This window comes from Pan troglodytes, chromosome X, assembly GCF_028858775.2.
Source record: "Pan troglodytes isolate AG18354 chromosome X, NHGRI_mPanTro3-v2.0_pri, whole genome shotgun sequence".
NCBI classification, from domain to species: domain Eukaryota; kingdom Metazoa; phylum Chordata; class Mammalia; order Primates; family Hominidae; genus Pan; species Pan troglodytes.
In genome coordinates, this window is record NC_072421.2 from 41,746,463 (window position 1) to 41,761,953 (window position 15,491).

A 15,491-nucleotide genomic window follows, 5' to 3' on the forward strand; every position below is an offset into this window, starting at 1 on the left:
ACCAGGGAGGCTGAGGCAGGAGAATGGCGTGAACCCGGGAGGCAGAGGTTGCAGTGAGCCAAGATTGCACCATTGCACTCCAGCCTGGGTGACAGAGCAAGACTCTGTCTCAAAAAAAAAAGAAAAAAAGAATTGTGGCTCATCCCAAAGCCCCCCTGGCATGCACCAGTTTTCTGGATAATTTGAGGAAAAATGAACCTGTGTGAATAAAAATTATTCATAATTAACAAATATCTGCCTAAAGACATGTCTTATTCTACACAGTGGACATGTTGGGGACTCCAGAAATTTGCGTGTAGCTGAAATCCTATTTTTTATTAAAAAATTCTTTTAAAATTTACATACAACTTACATTTCTCTATTTTTAACTTCTCTAGGATTACCCTCAAAAGTAAGCCCAAGGCCCAGCACCGTGGCTCACGCCTGTAATCCCAGCACTTTGGGAGGCGAGAGGATCACTTGAGCCCAGGAGTTCGAGACCAGTCTGGGCAACACAGTAAGACTCCATCTCCACACAACAAAAAATAAAGTAAGGCCGGGCGTGGTGGCTCACGCCTGTAATCCCAGCACTTTGGGAGGCCGAGGTGGGTGGATCACAAGGTCAAGAGATCAAGACCATCCTGGCCAACATGATGAAACCCCGTTTCTATTAAAAGTACAAAAATTAGCTGAGCGTAGTGGCACACGCCTGTAATCCCAGCTACTTGGGAGGCTGAGGCAGGAGAATCGCTTGAACCTGGGAGGCAGAGGTTGCAGTGAGCCGGGATTGTGCCACTGCACTCCAGCCTGGCAACAGAGTGGGACTCCATCTCAAAAAAAATAAATAAATAAATAAATAAATAAAAAATAAATAAAGTAAAATAAAATAAAGCAAGCCCAGGGTGATTCTTTTATAAAGTAAGTAATAATCTATGTTGCAAATTCACATTTTTGCCTAGCTAGAGTGCTGGAAGTCACTTATTCAGTTAATTCACTCACCTAACATCGTTACCTCACATAGGGTGCCTAACACTGTGTTCAGAGTTGTAGAAGGGATTTTGATTTTTGTTTTGGGTCTCAGTCTTGTCCCTTGGGGCTTTTTTTTCTTTTTCTTTTTGTTTTATTTTTTGAGACAGAGTCTCACTCTGTTGCCCAGGCTGGAGTGCAGTGGTGCGGTTTCGGCTCACTGCAACCTCCGCCTCTCGGGTTCAAGCAATTCTCCTGCCTCAGCCTCCTGAACAGCTGGGATTACAGGCGTGTGCCACCAAGCCCAGCTAATTTTTGTATTTTTAGTAGAGATGGGGTTTCGCCATGTTAGCCAGGCTGGTCTGAAACTCCTGAGCTCAGGTGATCTGCCCGCCTCGGCCTCCCAAAGTGCTGGGATTACAGGCATGAGCCACCACACCTGGCTATGGGGCTTTAATGAGGAGTGTGGCAGAGTTCCCTGACAGCCGTGCCCCTACCATGCTGGGCTTGTGGACAGGCAAGAGTGGGTGTCACAGGCTGGGTGTACTGCTCTCCCTCTTTCCTGCTGGGGGCACTGCTGCTGTCACAACTCTTCCTTCCTCTTCCCTTTGGGTACCAATAGCCGAAGGGCACAGCTGAGGGAAAGCAGACACATGTGGACAGTAACCCCAGAGGTCACCAGCCCAGACAGCAGTGATCCCGACTTGGCCAGTGATGTTAACCAGCAGTTTCTGTTTAAGTGGAAAATAGTTCCTAAAGGGAAGCTCCTGCCCTTCTGTGGTTCACAGTAGGGCTAAGGGTTAGACTGGTGGAGACAGCATGGCATAGGGAAAAACAGCTCAGTCCCAAACCAACACAGAGCCTGCCTGAAATGCCCGCATTGACTTTGCTTTTCAGTATTTCAATGTCATGCACAAAATCCAAGTTCATGATGTGTGTAGCTCGATGGAAAGAAGCAAATGAGCAGGCAGGAGTCAGATACAAATGGGGTGTGTCCACAAAATGTCATTTTGAAGTTTGTGGTTTGGCATTTGGAATGCATTTTCCTAGAGGAAAACAGAACTATGTTAAATGGATATTAGATTCCTAGACTAGACTTCAAAATTCTATATAACTCATAACATGGCTAAATACCCTCTCTGGTTTGTTTTTGTTTTTTTCTTTTTTTGAGATGGAGTTTTGCTCTTGTTGCCCAGGCTGGAGTGCAATGGCGTGATCTCAGCTCACGGCAACCTCCACCTCCCGGGTTCAAGCAATTCTCCTGCCTCAGCCTCCTGAGTAGCTGGGATTACAGACATGTGCCACCACGCCCGGCTAATTTTGTATTTTTAGTAGAGACAGGGTTTCTCCATGTTGGTCAGGCTGGTCTCGAACTCCCGACCTCAGCTGATCTGCCCGCCTTGGCCTCCCAAAGTACTGGGATTACAGGCTTGAGCCCACCAACCTGGCGTATACCCTTTCTTATAATGAAAAATTAGTAGTAAACAAAATGTCAGTTTGTAATAATAATTTTAGAAAACAAAGAAAAACAATTTCCGAACAGAAAATAAGAGTTTTGGCCAGGCGAGGTGGCTCACGCCTGTAATCCCAGCACTTTGGGAGGCCAAGGCGGGCGGATCACGAGGTCAGGAGATCGAGACCATCCTGGCTAACACAGTGAAACCCCGTCTCTACTAAAAATACAAAAAAATTAGCTGGGCATGGTGGCGGGTGCCTGCAGTCCCAGCTACTCGGGAGGCTGAGGCAGGAGAATGGCTGGAACCCGGGAGGCAGAGCTTGCAGTAAGCTGAGACTGTGCCACTGCACTCCAGCCTGGGCAACACAGCGAGACTCCGTCTCAAAAAAAGAAAAAAAAAAAAGAAAAAAAAGAAAGAAAATAAGAGTTTTTATTTGTTTATTTTTTGAGACAGAGTCTTGTTCTGTCACCCAGGCTGGAGTGCAGTGGCATGATCTTGCTTCACTGTAACCTCCGCCTCCTGGGTTCAAGCTATTCTTGAACCCGGGAAGGGATTCAGGAGGCCTCAGCCTCCCGAATAGCTGGGATTACAGGCATATGCCACCATATCCAGCTAATTTTTTTGTATTTTTAGTAGAGACGGGGTTTCACCATGTTGGCCAGGCTTGTCTCGAACTCCTGACCTCAAGTGATCCGTCCACCTCAGCCTCCCAAAGTGCTGGGATTACAGACATGAGTCACTGTGCCTGGCCAAGAGTTTTTATTTATCTGAAACACTAGTGCTTATAGAAACCAGACCTCATAGAAAAGGAAGGAAGAAGCCGTTAACTTTTGGGAAGATTTTGATCAGGTACTTCCAGTAACTTTCAAAATGTAGGGCTTGAAATCATTGGCTCTTTTTGTCTAATTTTATTTACAATTTATGGCCTTTCTTTTTAAAATACCGCTGTATAACTAAAACCACTTTGGTTTAACACCAGCAGTGATCGGAGGGTAGGGTTTTGGAGTTAAAAGCAGGAGAGATTTTACTGAGGTAAAATTAAACATTTTAAAAAATTTACCAAGTACTGGTTGGAAAGAAGCCATAGAAGATAAAGATAAAAGGTGAAAGTGGTCAGGTGCGGTGGCTCACGCCTATAATCCCAGCACTTTGGAAGGCAGAGGCAGGCAGATCACCTGAGGTCAGGAGTTTGAGACCAGCCTGGTCAACGTGGTGGAAACCCGTCTCTACTAAAAATACAAAAACGTTAGCCGGGCATGGTGGCAGGCACCTGTAATCCCAGCTACTTGGGAGGCTGAAGCAGGAGAATCGCTTGAACGCAGGAGGCAGAGGTTGCAGTGAGCGAAGATCGCACCACTGCACTCCAGCCTGGGCAACAGAGTGAGACTCCGTCTCAAAAAGAAAAAAAAAATGGTGAAGGTGGACACGAGTGAAAGAAGACTGTCTAAGGTTAATTACTGTGCCCTGAGTGGTGAAAGATGGCGGTGAGCAGAGAGAATGGTGAAGGTAAGGAAGGTTCAGGCCCGCCAGTGCCCTAAGCATGAAGAATGGTTCTATGAGCACTCCTGAGAGCTTGGGTGCCTTACCTAGAGTGTTGAGGAAGGGCTAGAAGGCACTGTGTGTATCCAGCCATTCATATTTGAGACCTGCTTTAATGCCTGGCGTTTGAAACTTAGGGCGTGTCTGCTCTGTAGTACTAGACTATAGGAGTTAATCTCTAAAGATGGCCACCCCTCAATGGACTGCTATTCATTCCTTTGGATGCTGGCTGACCCTGGGACTTGCTTTTTGGCTAAGAGAATCCCTTGGACTGTTACTGCATGACTTCTAAGGCTAGGTCCTAAGAAGTCTTGTAGCTACCACCCAGATCTCCTGGAACATCATTCGCTCTAGGGGAAGCCAGCTGCTATGCTGGCTTAGGGAAGCCCGACTACTCTGACGGTTACCTTGTGAGGAAGCTGTTTTCCAGCCACTCCAGACACTCCAGACATGTGACGAAAGAAGATTCAGATAAGTCCAGCTTTATCCACCATCTGACCACAACCAAATTCAGATGCTCAAGGAAGAACTTTGCAGCTGAGCCCGTTATCCCCGAGAACTGTGAAGAATAATAAATAGGCTGGGTGCGGTGGCTCACGCCTGTAATCCCAGCACTTTGGGAGGCCGAGGCAGGCGGATCACAAGGTCAGGAGTTCGAGACCAGCCTGGGTAATGTAGTGAAACCCTGTCTCTACTAAAAAATACAAAATTTAGCGGGGCTTTGTGGTACGTGCCTGTAGTCCCAGCTACTCAGGGGGCTGAGGCAGGAGAATCGCTGGAACCCGGGAGGCGGAGGTTGCAGTGAGCCGAGATTGCATGACTGCACTCTAGCTTGGGAGACAGAGTGAGACTCCGTCTCAAAAATAAAAAAACAAATAAAAAAATAAATATATAAAATAGTCATTCGAAGCCACTGAATTTTGGAGGTGGCTTTTACACAGCAATAGCTAACTGGAACTCGGGTTAAGCCCTAAACTTGCTTTCCTACCAAGCTCACCAGCATTTCAGTTCCATCTACTCCCATGAAGATGTATTGACCCACCCCAACCTGCTTAGTGGGAGGGAACATCAAGAATCTCCCACCATGCCAGACGCAGTGGCTCACACCTGTAATCCCAGCACTTTGGAATGCAGAAGTGGGAGGATCACTTGAGCCCAGGAGTTCGAAACCACCCTGGGCAGCATAAGGAGACCCTATCTCTACAAAAAAATTTTTAAATTAGCTGGGCATGGTGGCAGGCACCTGTGGTCCCAGCCACTCAGGAGGCTGAGGTGGGAGGATCACCTGAGCCTGGGAGGTTGAGGCTGCAGTGAAATGTGATCCTGCCATTGCACTCCAGCCAGTGTGACAGAGCAAGAAAAAAAAAGAAAAGAGCAAGAAAAAAAAAAAAAAAGAATCTCCTAGCACACTCAGCCTTCAGACCTCAATTAGTTTCTCCTTAAATCTTACTCACAGGACCTTTGCTAGGTTAGAAGTCTAGAGACTATAATTAAGAAAAAGAAATAAGTCATAAAGACCACGAGCTCTTGAGTGAGGTTCATCCTGGAAAGTAACCAAGGTAACATTAGCTACTTGTAGCAGTCTGGTGGGGCAGCCTTGGTGGAACCTGGAGGTAATTCTGGGCCAATGATCCAGAGCTGACTGAAAAATTGTTTCCTATCTCTATAGTGAAAATCTCTTATGTTTCTGTATCATGTCTTTTTTTTTTTTTTTTGAGAGAGTCTCACTCTGTTGCCCAGGCTGGAGTACAATGGTGCGATCTCTGCTCACTGCAACCTCCACCTCCCGGGCTCCCCACCTCCTGAGTAGCTGGGATTACAGGTGCCCACGACCATGCCCAGCTAATTTTTGTATTTTTAGTAGAGATGGGGTTTCACCATGTTGGCCAGGCTGGTTTTGAACTCCTGACCTCAAATGATCCGCTTGCCTCGGCCTCCCAAAGTGCTGGGATTACAGGCGTGAGCCACCGTGCCCAGCCTCTATCGTGTCTTCTAAGAACCAGTTGCTTCTAGAGACATAGAGCAGGGCAGGTGTCTGTTTTTCAGAGACTAGCTTAAGGAATTGGGTAACGAAAGACCTTCTGGGCACATTGCCGGAGATTTCTTGTGCTGTGGAAATGACTTGAACAGAGCAGTGATTTTCCAGATGAGTTGTCAGTGGGTTGTTGTTGTTTCTTATGACAAGGCTGGTAGACTCATGGTTGAACAATTACGCAAATTCAGTCAGTCATGGTAACACAGCCACTGAGGTGATGGAGTTTCACTAATTCCTCCCTGTCAGAAGAATGAAGCATGTGATTATGTTAGACGAACTGATAAGACCCAGAGTTTGAAGCCAGGGGAGGTGTCTCATGTCTGTAATCCCAGTTACTTGGGAAGCTGAGGCAGGAGGGTCCCTGGAACCTGAGATCTCAAGACCAGCCTGGGCAACATAGAGAGACCCTGTGTCTTAAAAACACAACAGCAATGGCCGGGCGCAGTGGCTCATGGCTCACGCCTGTAATCCTAACACTTTAGGAGGCTGAGGTGGATGGATCACTTGATGTCAGGAGTTCGAGACCAACCTGACCAACATGGTGAAATTCCATCTCTACTAAAAATACAAAAAAAAAAAAAAAAAAGAATTAGCTGGGCATGGTGGCACATGCCTGTAATTGCAGCTACTTGGGAGGCTGAGGCAGCATAATCACTTGAACCTGGGAGGCGGAGGTTGGAGATCACAGCATTGCACTCCAGCCTGGGCAACAAAAGTGAAACTCCGTCTCAAAAAGAAAAAAAAAAAAAAAGCACAACAGCAAGAATAAAAATAAGACACAGAATTTGTCTGGGGGTCAGTGCTCCCTATGGGGTTGATAACAACAGCAGTTGCTTTCCTCCGCCTACCTGCAATGCTGTCATGAGGCACAGATGGCACTCAAAAATGTTTGCCTAATGAATGAATCTATGACTTAGAAGTCCTGAAACTGAGTAGCTTGGAGTCAGGTAACCCACAGGGATCCTATAAATAGCAAGACTGAAAACAGCTCCATTCATGTAGTAATCGAGTTACACCCTAGCTAACTATACGGGGTGTCCATGCAGTCTGGAAACAGGCAAAAATGTAGAATGTCATCAAGAACATCTTCAGAAAATAAATAGTGGGCCGGGTGCAGTGGCTCGCACCTGTAATCCCAGCAATTTGGGAGGCCAAGGCGGGGAGATCACTTGAGGTCAGGAGTTCGAGACCAGCCTGGCCAACATGATGAAACCCTGTCTCCAAAAAATACAAAAATTAGCCGGGTGTCGTGGCAGGCGCCTGTAATCCCAGCTACTTCAGGAGGCTGAGGCACAAGAATCGCTTGAACCCGGGAGGCAGAGTTTGCAGTTTGCAGTGAGCAGGGGTGGCACCCTTGCACTCCAGGCTGGGCAACAGAGCAACACTCAGCCTCAAAAAACAAAAATAAAAAACAACAACAAAAATAGTAATAGTATGTGCATTTCCAGACTTCACAGACACCCTGTATGTTAACGTCAACCATCTCAGATCTTTGACTGGCTTAGTCTCACAGGATGCGACAAATCCTTTGGTTTTCTGAGGCTTTGTGCAAATTCCTGTATGGCATAAACTCTCTTGTCAGTGCTGCCCAGGGGCCTCCCACAGGGAGGAACTCAGAATTGACAAAGTTGACTGGGAGTCCATCTGTGACAGCCAGAGAAGCCAGCGGGCAGCAGCGCGAGAAACGGATCACCTCATTCCAGTCCTTCCCCAGCAGCACTGGGCTGTGGGGCCAGAGGCAATAATGGCAACAGGGAAAGCAGGAGCCGAGGTGGGGCCGGTCCACAGAACAAGGAAGGCCCTGATTCCACCCCCACGCCGCTCTCTCCCAGGTCTTTCTGGAGAAACAGTTCCCCCAACGGGACTTGCCTTTCTTTTCTCTCAGCTTCCCCAGCCAACCCAGTAGAGGGTCACCTCAGATTGGAGGACCTGGGAGAATCTTCATCACTTGTCCTTGTGATGAGGTCAAGAAATAATACAAGGGCCGGGCTTGGTAGCTCACGCCTGTAATCCCAGCACTTTGGGAGGCCGAGGTGGGCGGATCACCTGAGGTCACCAGTTCGAGACCAGCCTGGCCAATATAGTGCAACCCCGTCTCTACTAAAAATACAAAAAAAAAAAAAAAAAAAAAATTAGGCCAGGTGAGGTGGCTCACGCCTGTAATCCCAGCACTTTGGGAGGCCAAGGCAGGAGGATCACGAGGTCAGGAGTTCGAGACCAGCCTGGCCAATATGGTGAAACCCCATCTCCACTAAAAATACAAAAATTAGTTGGGCGTGGTGGTGCGTGCCTGTAGTCCCAGCTGCTCGGGAGGCTGAGGCAGGAGAATTGCTTGAACCCGGGAGGCAGAGGTTGCAGTGAGCCAAGCTCACGCCACTGCACTCCAGCCTGGGCAACAGAGTGAAGCTCTGTCTCAAAAACAAGAACAACAACAACAACAAAAATTAGCTGAGCGTGGTGGTGCACACCTGTGGTCCCAGCTACTAGGGAGGCTGAGGCAGGAGAATCGCTTGAACTTGGGAGGTAGAGGTTGCAGTGATTGCATCTGGAGATTGCACCACTGCACTCCAGCCTGGACAATAGAGCAAGACTCTGTCTCAAAGAAAAAAAAAAAAGAAAGCAAGCATACAAGGAGCTTGTGATCATTAATTAACTACCAAGTAAGGAGGCTTTCCTGCTATTAAAGGTAGGTGAATGAAAGAGCATAATTGGCCAATAAAACTTTGGGGAAAACAGTAAAAAGGATACTCTAGCATGGGTGCAGTGGCTCACGCCTGTAGTCCCAGCTACTCTGGAGGCTGAGGCAGGAGGATCGCTTGAGACCAGGAGGTTGAGGCTGCAGGGAGCTATGATTGCACCACTGCACTCCAGCCTGGGTGACGAGCAAGACTTGTCTCAACGACAACAACAAGAAAAAAGAATGTTCTAGCATGTACAATGCCAACTGGTTTATGTTTCTAGACACTATATTAATCTTCCAGGATCCTCAGAAAACACTTCACCCCTGGCTGGTCTGACTGCAGTGGTGTTTACAACTAGTTGATCACAACTACTTACAGATTTCTTTGTTCCTTCTCCACTCCCACTGCTTCACTTGACTAGACTTAAAAAAAAGAAAAGAAAAGAAAAGAAAAAGAAAAAGAAACAGAAAAAGAAAACACTTTACTCCAACATTTGTCAGAAGAGTTTTACCAAGGAGGAAGGCAATGATGATTTCCATGCCCAGGAAGGAAGGGGAAGGAACCTGTATTGGGCCTTTAAAAGAAATACGCTCCCAGTATTACCACCATGAAACAATCACAAAAGATTCAAACTTTAAAGGCACATTTGAAGCTCTACATATATTTTAATGGCTGCGAAGTTCTCACACATCATGATGTAAGAAACAGTTTTAAAAGAGACAGTGTGGCCAGGCGCGGTGGCTCATGCCTGTAATCCCAGCACTTTGGGAGGCTGAGGCGGGTGGATCACCTGAGGTCGGGAGTTCGAGACCAGCCTGACCAACATAGAGAAACCTCTTCTCTACTAAAAATACAAAATTAGCCGGGCGTGGTGGTGCACGCCTGTAATCCCAGCTACTCAGGAGGCTGAAGCAGGAGAATTGCTTGAACCCAGGAGGCCGAGGTTGCAGTGAGCTGAGATTGTGCCATTGCACTCCAGCCTGGGCAACAAGAGTGAAACTCCGTCTCAAAAAAAAAAAAAAAGAGAGAGAGAGACACAGTGTGGGCTGGGCGCGGTGGCTCACCCCTGTAATCCCAGCACTTTGGGAGACCGAGATGGGTGGATCACTTGAGGTCAGGAGTTCAAGACCAGCCTGGCCAACATGGTGAAACCCTGTCTCTACTAAAAATACAAAAATTAGCTGGGCGTGTTGGTGGGTGCCTATAATCCCAGCTACTCGGGAGGCTGAGGCAGGAGAATTGCTTGAACCCAGGAGGCAGAGGTTGCAGTGAGCTGAGATTAAGCCATTGCACTCCAGCCTGGACAACACAGTGAGACTCCGTCTCAAAAAAAAAAAAAAAGACAGTGTGCATAAAGAAAAAACAAAGTTGGGAGTCAGAAATACTGACTAGTTTCTTTTTTAAACTATTTAATTTCAAAATAATTATAAATTCACAGGAAGTTGCATAACTATAGTACAAAATCAAAACCAGGAAATTGCCATTGGTACAATCCACAGAACTTATTCAGATTTTGCCAGTTTTACAGGAGCTCATTCGTGTGTGTGTGTGTGTGTGTCCCTATGCAATTTTATCACATGTAGGTTGCACCACATCAAGATGCTTAACTCTACCATCACCACAAAGCTCCCTTGGGCTGTCCCTTCATAGCCACATCCACTCCCCTCCTCCTCCCCCATCCCTAATCCCAGGCCACACTAAACTGTTCTCCATCTCTAGAATTATGTTATTCAATGAATGTGATATAAATGGAATCATGTGACATGTACCCTTTTGAGGCTGGTTTTTTTTCCACTCAACATAATTCCCTGGGGATCCGTCCATATTGCTGTTCGTATCAATAGCTCATTTCTTTTTCACTGCTGAGTAGTATTCCATGGTATGGCTGTATCAGAGTTTGGTTAACCATTCATCCATTGAGCAACGTTTGGATAGTTTCTAGGCTTTGGCTATCACAAAGCTGCTGTGAGCATTTGTGTAGAAGTTTCTGTATAAAAATAAGCTTTCATTTCTCTGGTATAAATGGCCAAAAATGCAAGTGCGGGGTTGTATGGTAAATCCGTTTTTAGTTTTAAAAGGAACTGCCATGGCTCACGCTTGTAATCCCAGTATTTTGGGAGGCTGAGGCAGAAGGATGGCTTTAGGCCAGGACTTCAAGAGCAGCCTGGGCAACACGGTAGTAGATAGATAGATAGATAGATAGGTACATAAATAGGCCCGGCGCAGTGGCTCATGCCTGTAATCCCAGCACTTTTGGAGGCCGAGGTCAGGAGTTCGAGACCTTGAGGTCAGGAGTTCGAGACCAGCCTGGCCAACATGGCGAAACCCTGTCTGTATTAAAAATACAAAAATTAGCCAGGTGTGGTGGCACAAGCCTGTAATTTCAGCTACTAGGGAGGCTGAGGCAGGGGAATTACTTGAACCTGGGAGGCAGAGGTTGTGGTGAACCAAGATCATGCCACTGCACTCCAGCCTGGGCAGCAGAGCGAGACTCCATCTCAAAAATAAATTAAAAAATAAATAAATAAATAAACTGCCAAACTATTTCCAGAATGATTGTACCATTTTACGTTCCCACCAGCAATCTACAAGTGATCCAGTTTCTCTGCGTCTCCAGCATTTGATGTCACTATTTTTTATTTTTGCCATTCTGATAGGTGTGTGGTGATAGAGATTCATTGTGGTTTTAATTTGCACTTCCCTAATGACTAATGACAGTGAGCATCTTTTCACATGCTTAATTGCCATCTGTATATCCTCTTCAGGGAAATATCTGTTTATGTCTTTTGCCCTTTTTCTAATTGGACTGTTTATTACCAATAAGTTTTTCTTTTCTTTTTTTTTTTTTTTTTTTTTCTGAGACGGAGTTTTGCTCTTGTTGCCCAGGCTGGAGTGCAATGGTGCGATCTCAGCTCACTGCAACCTCTGCCTCCTGGGTTCACGCCATTCTCCTGCCTCAGTTTCCCAAGTAGCTGGGATTACAGGCATGCACCACCATGCCTGGCTAATATTACTGATAAGTTTTGCGAGTTCTTTATATACTCCAGATGCTAGTCCTTTGTCAGATATGTGATTTGCAAATATTTTCTCCCAGTCTTTGTCTTTTCATCCTCTTAACAGGGTCTTTGGCAGAGTAATTTTTAATTTTGATGTGGTTTCTCCTTAAAGGTTAAAAAATAATAATGATCTCAGGCCGGGTTCAGTGGCTCAGGCCTGTAATCTCAGCACTTTGGGAGACCGAGGCAGGTAGATTGCTTGAGTCCAGGAGTTCCAGGCCAGTTTGGGCAACATGGCGAAACCCCGTCTCTACAAAAAATACACACACACAAAAAATTAGCCATCTATGGTAGCATGTGCCTGTGGTCCCAGCTACTTGGGAGGGTGGGGTGGAAGGATCGCTTGAGGCCAGGAGTTGGAGGCTGCAGTGAGCTGGGATCATGCCACTGCACTCCAGCCTGGAGTGACAGCGAGACCCTGTGTCAAAATAATAAAAATGAAAATTACCAAAATAATAATAATTATTATCATCTCCTGGCCTGCCCTGTCATCCATGCCAAGTAAGGGCATGTACAAATTTCATCTACCCATTCAGTCAATGTTTATTGAGTACCTACTATGTTCCAGGTTCAGTCCCAGGTGCTAGTGATCTGAAAATGAATAAAATACAGTTGCCTTTAAGTGTTCACAGTCTAGTGGAGACAGAGACATTTTTTTTTTTTTTTTTGAGATAGAGTCTCACTCTGTCACACAGATAGAGTGCAGTGGCACAATTTCAGCTCACTGCAACCTCCACCTCCCAGGTTCAAGTGATTCTCCTGCCTCAGCCTCCCGTGTAGCTGGAACTACAGGCCCCCACCACCACGCCTGGCTAATTTTTGTATTTTTAGTAGAGATGGGGTTTCACCATGTTGGCCAGGCTGGTCTCGAACTCCTGACCTCAGGTGATCCACCTGACTTGGCCTCCCAAAGTGGTGGGATTACAGGTGTGAGCCATGGCACCTGGCCGGGACAGAGACTTCTGAGCACATGCCTTCCGTGGAAGTGTGGTAAGGGATGGAAAGCAGGCTGTGGGACCTCAAGGCAGAGCACATGCTCTGGCCAGGGAAGTGGCGAAGGCCACTCCTTGCTTGTCAGTTACAAACCAGTTGAAATCTTAGTATTATTCTTGCTATATACAGGTTATAGTATATTCTATAAAAACATTTCCAGCCATTATTTTCATCATGATTACCACTGGTTCATTTTCTGCAAGATTCTTTTCCAAAATGCCAAAATGGCTAATATCCAAACTGAGATCTTGTGAAATTTATGGCGGATTCACCCCTATAAATGATAATTTTTCAAAAATACAATGACAACTGTTAGTTCAACAAGTGGTCTTTGCTGTGAAGCTCAGGCATCAAGGAAAGGTGTAGATAGGTCTTACTGCATAACAGTCCTCGGTCCTAATATAGCAACGTTCATCTGAGAAGCTTAAAGGACTTGCCTCACATGACAAGCTGCCTCATTTTTGCACTGACTCTTCGAGGAAGGCAAGATAAGATTTATTATCCAGTGGCCTATATTCCAGGTAGAGAAGGATCCTCTCTGCCCAGGTAACTAGAAAAGTGTGTCTGATGACACATTTGGGAGGAACGAAGGGATCCAGCAGCAAGAAGGGGATTGAACCATTGGTTTCAGGTTGCAGTTCTCCACCAAGAATTTTTTGAAGTGTAAGGCCTGATCTTGCTTATATAGGACTGATTACATTTCTTTCTTTCTTTCTTTCTTTTTTCTTTTCTTTTTTTGTTTGTTTGTTTTGAGTTGGAGTCTCACTCTGTAGCCCAGGCTGGAGTGCAGTGGTACAATATCCAGCATTGCAACCTCTGCCTCTTGGGTTCAAGCGATTCTCCTGCTGCAGCCTCCCCAGTAGCTAGGACTACAGGTGCACACCACCATGGCCGGCCGGCTAATTTTGGTGTTTTTAGTTAGAGACAGGGGTTACAGGCGTGAGCCACCGCACTCATACTAATTTTTTTTTTTTTTGAGATGGAGTTTTGCTCTTGTTGTTCAGGCTGGAGTGCAATGGTGTTATCTCAGCTCACTGCAACCTCCAACTCCGAGGTTCAAGCAATTCTCCTTCCTCAGCCTCTCTAGTAGCTGGAATTACAGGCGCCTGCCACCACGTCTGGCTAATTTTTGTATTTTTAGTAGAGATGGGGTTTCACCATGTTGGTCAGGCTGGTCTCGAACTCCTGACCTCAGGTGATCCTCCTGCCTTGGCCTCCCAAAGTGCTGGGATTACAGGCATGAGACACCGCGCCCGGCCCTTACATTTTCATTGCAGTAAATACTTGAGCCTCAAAACCTGAGAATGCTTTCCAGCCCCATCTCTAATCAGGACCTTGTCTTGTCAATTTTCCCTCCATGAGACAGCTCTGGTGAAACAGTAACAGAGGGACGGGGAACACCGAGGTATTGATGTCTGGGCCAGAGCTGCCATCCAGGGCCCCACACCCCACCTTTGGTCCAGACAGCCCCTTGGCCCAGGTGTCCCTGCTGCCAGAACACATTGGACTGGGGTACAGGAGTTGCATATTCCATGAAGCCGGTGTCAGGGGAAGCAGGAACTCTCACATTAGCCAGGTTATTCCTCTCCTCCGGGCCAATTTCCCTCCACAACCCAGGGGTTTCAGTCTCACATCAACTATCATGTTTTAAAACAGAAAACGTGCCTGTAATCCCACCACTTTGGGAGGCCAAGGTGGGTGGATCACCTGAGGTCAGGAGTTCGAGACCAGCTTGGCCATCATGGCAAAACCCCATCTCTACTAAAAAAAAAAATTAGCCGGGCATGGTGGCACATGCCTGTAATCCCAGCTACTAGGGGGGCTGAGGCAGGAGGATCACTTGAACCTGGGAGGCAGAGGTTGCGGTGAGCCGAGATCATGCCACTGCACTCCAGCCTGGGCAACACAGCGACTCTGTCTCAAAAACAAAAACAAAAACAAAAACAGAAAATAGGCAAAATGTTTGGCTAAAATAAAATGAAAACACTGCAGGGAAGAGGCTTGAGTGTGCTGGTGGACAGGCCGCCCTGCTCACCTGTGGGAAGGGCAGGGCCAGCAAGGGCAGGAGAGCTCCCTGTGGGCAGCTAGGCTGGGTGTGGATGTGGTCCTCCAGGTGGTCCCAGGGAGGATGCAGGGACAGGAACAGTCCAGGCAGACAGCTCTCAGATGAGTAGGGCTCTGCCTGAGGTGTTCTGGCATCAGGAGGCTGCCTGACCCCCAATGGGCATGACACAGGCTCCAGGGAGCAATGGGACATCAGCCCAAAGGATCAAAGCCCAATTTGGTCAGATCCCAAGCTTTACCTACATTATGTCTCTGGCTCTGTGAAGGGTACCCCCAACTCTGGGGACAAGCCATGGCCTCAAGTGGCAGCTGGCTACGCTGCTGAAATCAGGACACATCTGTATCATACTCACAGAAAGCTGCGCCATCCTAGTGTGACAGGCCACGCTCCGTCACCCTAGGGGAAGCTGGAAAAGAACTCCAGATGTGCCCTGGAGAGCCCCCCACCTCTCAGGGGCCACCTCCCAGGGTGCCCCCACCACCCCATTCTTCGAGTTTGGCTTGAGATTTTAGGAAGCATAATTTCAGGTGAGGAAGATAACAAAGTCTGGTCCCAACCCACTCTGCTGGCAAGGATCACTCCCCACCTAGTCGGCATCAGAGGAAGCCACGTATACAGACAGGACACACATAGCACACACGGGGCATAAGGAACCGTGCCTGCACACCACTCACACACACATGACATGACCAAGTGGCAGCCAGAGAGGCCAGGGCACGC

The 15,491-nt window shown here is 47.1% G+C and overlaps 1 long non-coding RNA gene across 1 annotated transcript; it reads right to left on the reverse strand.

Annotated features, from left to right (window-relative positions):
• Window positions 1–1,658: 1,658 nt before the first annotated feature.
• Window positions 1,659–6,215, reverse strand: LOC129138804 (uncharacterized). The gene is made up of 3 exons (XR_008542045.2): window positions 6,020–6,215; window positions 4,349–4,500; window positions 1,659–1,991 (listed from the first exon to the last, which is right to left on the reverse strand). It is a non-coding gene; the product is annotated as an uncharacterized LOC129138804 (long non-coding RNA).
• Between the last annotated feature and the right edge of the window lie 9,276 nt (window positions 6,216–15,491).